At 39.1% G+C, this 6,000-nt stretch overlaps 1 protein-coding gene across 1 annotated transcript in view; it reads left to right on the top strand.

Annotated features, from left to right (window-relative positions):
- The first annotated feature begins 5,292 nt into the window (after positions 1-5,292).
- The window catches only part of LOC139709363 (uncharacterized), a 46,401-nt gene continuing 45,693 nt past the window's right edge, over positions 5,293-6,000 (top strand). Inside the window, exon 1 of the mRNA XM_071621320.1 lies at positions 5,293-5,559. The gene's annotated coding sequence lies outside the window, so the exon portion shown is untranslated. The remainder of the gene's footprint in view (positions 5,560-6,000) is intronic.

The following is a 6,000-nucleotide window of genomic DNA, read 5'->3' as shown; positions in this document are numbered from 1 at the left end:
GGGGTTAGGATATTTGTCCTGACTTCATTGTGCCACTGCTGTGGACTGGCTTCAGCGCAGTTGGTAGTGCCGCTGCCCTGTAAACCATAGGAAACAGGTTCCAATGTCTGGCTGAGTCCTTCTTTATTATGGTCTACTGTATTACAGGGTAGATTGAACATGTGATCTGACTTACAGAGAGCTTCGTCAATCAATACCTTTTTATATTTACACACTCTTCATGCAAAAGCACTTGTTTTCATTCAAGAGCCTTCATAATTCTGTTTGTCTCTGATTGATACTGATTGTGTAATGATTAGTGTATGTAGCAACAAAAAAAACAACAAACAAACAAACTGTTGAAAACTGCTTGTACAGTAGTGGTGAGCCAATGGAGTATAATGGAGTCAAAAGTGGCCTGAGCTTTTGATCCTTGCAGAATCTTCATCAGAGGCAAAATGACAAACAGGCAGGGAAAACAATCACATATAAGGACTGCACACAACAAGAACAGTCAGAGGAGGGCTAGGGACGCAGAACAAAGAAAACAAAACCCTTCCAACCCTTCCTTTTTGTTTTCTTTGTTCTTGGTCTTCAACTGATTTTCAATAACATCTGCTCCAAATTTTCCTTTTAGGCATGAAATCAATAGGAAGATATATCGTGTCCTTTGAAATCCATAACTTTCGTACTTTTACATGAATGTAATGAAACTTCCCCTGTTGCATTGCTAGACTTTGGTGCTCTTATTACCAAAATCAATTTGATTATTTGGTAGAAGTTTATTTGAAAGAATTTACTGTTGATCATGCTTAGTTTATATATCTGCAGGAGGACTCTATCTTTATGTGCATTTACTTACTTACTTATTTATTTATTCATTTATTTATTCATTTATCTATCTATCTATCCATTCATTCATTCGCTTAAATACCACTTGATAATGCTTAGTTTATGTATCTGCAAGAGGACTCTATCTTTATGTGCATTTATTTATTTATTTATTTATTTATTTATTCATTCATTTATTTATTCATTTATTTATTCATTTATTTATTCATTTATCTATCTATCTATCCATTCATTCATTCGTTTAAATACCACTCCAAAAGGGATTTATTTTTACAACTTTCCTTTGTGTGCTGCCCCCAAGGTCCGGTTAGTGCCCCAAGCAGTCAGACTGGTGCCGTTCCCAGCCCTGGTCAAGCTGTTTTCTCCTCGTCCCAGCCGCAACTGACCGCACAGCAGCAGCAGCAACAACAGCAGCAACAGCAACCACAACAGCAGCAGCAACCGCCACAACAGGCACAGCAGCAGCCACAGCCGACGCCTAGCCAGCAACAGAAGTCTGCAGGGCAGGTTAGTCAAACCAGCTATTTTTTTTTTTTTTTTGGGGGGGGGGTGGGAACGGGGTGCTGAACGTGACTGCATGCAGTGTGGCACAGAATTATTTGGCCATGTCATTGTATACATCCTTGTCAAATTCATGAAATTCTTTTGTTGGGTTCTTTTTATTGCAACTGATTAACAACTTGCCCTACATTGACGTAAATGAGCACTGAATTGATCACTGTTTTAGTAGTAGCTATGACAAAAGAAATCATGGGCATACAGAGTGTACATACACATACTCGGGCAGGATTCGAACCTACGACCTCCTGATCTCCGGACAGTGGTCTTATCCACTAGTACATCCTTGAAGTTGTTTATTCAGATGAGTGAATTTGTGCATCGGTTGTTTGTATTGTAACTGATTGACAGATTGCCCTTCATCAATATAGTAAATAAACATTGATTGTTCAGTGTGTGAGTAGTAGCCATGACGAAAATTCATTGGTCATTTATATGCAGATGGGATTCGAACCCATCACTGACTATCAGGCAAAAGTGTATCCCGGCAATTACCCCCTGAGGGCAATTACCCCCCGACTAAATACTGGTTAGTGGTAAGGTTAGAGTAAAGATTAGGGTTGGGGTTAGGATTAGGTTCAGGATCAGGATTAGGGCCAGGGGAAGGGTCGGGGGTAATTGCCCAGGGGGTAATTGCCCCTAGACCCATTGACAAGTTGCCCTTCACCGACAAAGATAAACGTGGACTGTTCAGTGTTTGAACTGTAGCCACAATGAAAATCATGGGTCGTATATACTCGTGTGGGATTTGAACCCATGACTTCTTGAGTGCTAAATAGACATCATATCCACTAAAACTACAGAGCTTTTGATGGGTCTAGGGCTAATTTTGTCGGTGAAGGGCAACTTGTCAATTAGTTGCAATTTGAGTTGTTTGTGGCATGTCGCAGTCTCTTTTGGCCATTGCCACAGGTTTTTGTTTTTGTTTTTTGTTTTTTTGTTTTTTTGCATAAGTTACATGGTGAGTAAGTTTCACCATTTGACAACAACAAGCATGCCATGTATGATAATTTGATTTGTGCGCAAGTGTGTGTAAGTGTGTGTATGTAAATAATGCAAGTGAAACATCTCTAAATTATGTTTGCAATTACTTCTTGTAAACCTTATGTGCACCATGAAAAAAAATTACTCCGTGAGTACATGTAACTTATTTGATTTTTAGGACAATCCAATGGAGCTGCATTGAATATTTGCTTCAGGTACACAATTTTTATGCATCATTGATAATGAATGAATAATTGCCTCCACCAAGGAAGTGATGTTTTTATCAGCATTTCGTCGCTGGTGTGACAAGACCTTGTATCTGCAATTTTTGGTGAGAATGACTTTTTTTGATTAATGGTCAAATAATCGGTTAAGTGATGTCCTGTCCAAATCCTAGTTATCTTACCCCTAAAATGAAGCCACCACGGCATGTCAAAGGAAAGGCTGTCCCATTCGCTCTAGTGCTTTGGCCGCCATGTTTTTTGGCTCCCCTGAACATTTGACATTTTGTAGATACGAGTCTTGTCGCCCCAGCTACGATTTGCTTATTTGTCTCTCTGTGTGTCTGTGTGCAAAATAACTCAAAAAGTTGTGAACAGATTTTAGTGAAACTTGCAGAAGTTGATAATGACACAAGGAACACATGAATAAATTTTGGTAGTGGTCCAGGAATATTAAATAATTTTTGAAGGATTTTTTATCTTTTGGCAGATAGGGTGAATGAACTTGGGAGTTCAAGCTGAGCGTATTTGAGGTTTGCGGGTATTCTGCTTGGGCGAGGTGCTGCACAGCTAAAAGCTGATGACGTACACAAAAGATCAGTGGAATTGAACTTGGGAGTGATTTTAAAGGACAAGTCCACCTTCATATACATAAGGATTGAGAAAATGCAGCAATATTAGTAGAACACATCAGTGAAAGTTTGAGGAAAATTGGAAAATCCGTTCAAAAGTTACGAATATTTTAAGTATCTGCGCAGTCACTGCCGGAAGAGAAGACTACTACAGTGTATGATGTCACATGCGTACAACTATATAAGGAAAATAAAAAGAGAATTTCACAAAGCTTTACTTTTTGAATAAAGTGCACATTTCTTCGACTTGCTACTGACGTATGTTATTAAAGGGTAATATTATTCCCCTGCCTTCTGAAAGAGAGAAGTCGTGTGTTCTTTGTTATGCGAGAAAAATGGAAATATGTTGAATTTTCTTTATTCGTTCTTTATATCCTTGTACTCATGTGACATCACAAGCTATAGTAGTCTTTTCATCCAGCCGTGACTGAGCAGAAACTTCAAAAATTCATAGCTTTTTAACGGATTGTCCGATTTTGTTCAAACTCTCACTGACGTGTTCTAAATATTGCTGCATTCACTCAACCCACATGTCTATGAAGGTGCACTTGTCCTTTAAAGATATAACATGAGAACTACAATTGTATCATGTAGCCAAACAATGAACTAAACTTGGAAAAGATTCAGATCAAATCTAGTTGGGAAGGATACGTACTACATGTAGACATTTCAGATAGTTGTATTCTAGATCATGGCAAGGTGCCCAAAAAATATTATTCCCAAATGGCGCAGTGAAGTAGTTCCTAACTTTTGAGGACTGATTGATGTTGATATTGTCCCTAAGATCAGTTGAATTGAACTTAGGATTGATTTTAGAGCATAGTGAAACAGCTCCTTGGTTCATTATGGGATGTATATGAAGAGTTTGTTCGCAAAAACCGATAAGTCTATTTTTGAAGATTTTGAGGTACGGTCTCTGTCAGAAAGTACAAAATAATACCTTTAAAATTATATATTGGTCACTATATATAAAGGTAGATTTTTGAAGTTATGGTAAAAAGAAGCAAAAATTTTCTTATTATTCTCTTTATTTTTCTTGACCTTTAATCGCAAATATCTCCATTTGGCAAATATGGACTTATCGGTTTTTGCGAACAAACTCTTCAATGGAGCCAAACAGTGAACCCAATGCTGGGACAGGTTCAGATCAGGGCCCCGTTGCTAGAAACTTTGCGTTTAAACGCAACTTGCAACTGATTGTCACTGGCCAATCAAAATCATTGTTGCATGCATGTCTTCTTAATAGGGCAGACCCTGAGCCAATCAGAATGGTTGTTTCAAAATTAGCAATTATTTGCAATTGATTGCAACTTTCTTGCAACGGGGCCCAGATCTAGTTGTTAAGGATGCATAGCCATTCAAGGTGTGATCTAGGTGATGGCAAGGTAGGGGCAAGCTATTGTTCCCAAATGGCTTTTAATAGTGAGACAGTTCCTAGCTTCTGAGGACTGATGGATCCCCCAAAATTGTCCCTAAGATCAGTTGACTTGAACTTAGGATTGATATTAGAGCTCAGTGAAACAGCTCCCTGCAGCCTGTTGCATAAAACTTTATACCTGAGAAAAAGGTTGATTTTTAACCAGAGTTTTTCCTGTGTTTAAGTTCAGAGTTAGTAGCAGCATCATACCAACCTGAGTTTTCAGTTCTTATCAGAGTTTTTCTCCGAGAAGGTTAAACATTTTATGCAGCAGGCCCCTGGTGTGTAGGAGATAAACGTCCGTACAGCCTGGCTGATTCAGGGCATAGAGTTGTGCTTGCATTGACAGAAAGAACTGGGGAAGAGTCTCTCTGAAATGAGAGACAGGCCCTACCGTCAAATAAGGAGCATGATAGATATGTTGCCTTCAAAACCTCCCTAGCAGTTGTTGGTCTTACACAGAACTACTGTATGCCTCACGGCCATAAGGAGGAACGTGCAACTGCTTGGTTTCTTCAACTGCAGACTGATTGTACTTGTGCAATTATGTTTCTAGTAGGGGTTTTCCCCTCCTCTCCACTAGCGGGAATGCGGGGATTCCCCCCTCAGGGGTGGTCACATGCTACTGTGTGTCGAGTGAATGGCGGTACATTCATTCGCATGGCAGGGGAAAGCATCTGGAGTGCTGTATTAGTCACGAAGTAGTGCAACAGGATGTTTGCCTATTTTTCTAGTCTGGAGCCATTCCTGTTTACTTAAAGCGTAAAATATGCAGACCAGCTTATAGTGTAGGTTTGGATGTATGTGTGTTACTGTGCAATGTAGCCACGCTAAGATCTGCATACCACTTCTGCATAACTGCCTTAGGTGAGACTTGGTTGTCTCAGTCCCATACCTTTTGTAAACTGTTAGCAAGGTAAGTTGATATCCGAATCATGTATAATTTACATACTTCATAAGCGGAGTAATATTTAATAGCTAAATATTAACCGATAATAAAATGACTGACCATGATGCGATGACTCATTACACAGTCAGTGATGTCAGGGCACACTGTAATGAAAGATATGTTTGAAGACTTGTGCTATTTCATACTTCCGCATAGAGAGACGGGAAGTAAGTGACAAGCTTCCTACAAAATAAAGGCTAGTCACATTTTGTCCACTGTAGACAAAACAAATGATGTTATGCTCATATGGAAGAAACAATTCAAATCAATGATTCTTATGTCCGGTTGTTTTCAATGCAACTGATTGACAGATTGCCATGCATTGACGTACAGTGTAAATGTATACCATTACACCTCGACGCAAAAATGATTAATTTGAATATACACAATGTACATACAGTACTAGCT

This window comes from Diadema antillarum, unplaced genomic scaffold, assembly GCF_040938485.1.
Source record: "Diadema antillarum isolate AM-2024a unplaced genomic scaffold, OU_Dant_1.0 seq00001427_RagTag, whole genome shotgun sequence".
Taxonomy (NCBI): Eukaryota; Metazoa; Echinodermata; class Echinoidea; order Diadematoida; family Diadematidae; genus Diadema; species Diadema antillarum.
The sequence above is the reverse complement of the archived record's forward strand: the minus strand, read 5'-3'. Positions and strand labels throughout refer to the sequence as shown.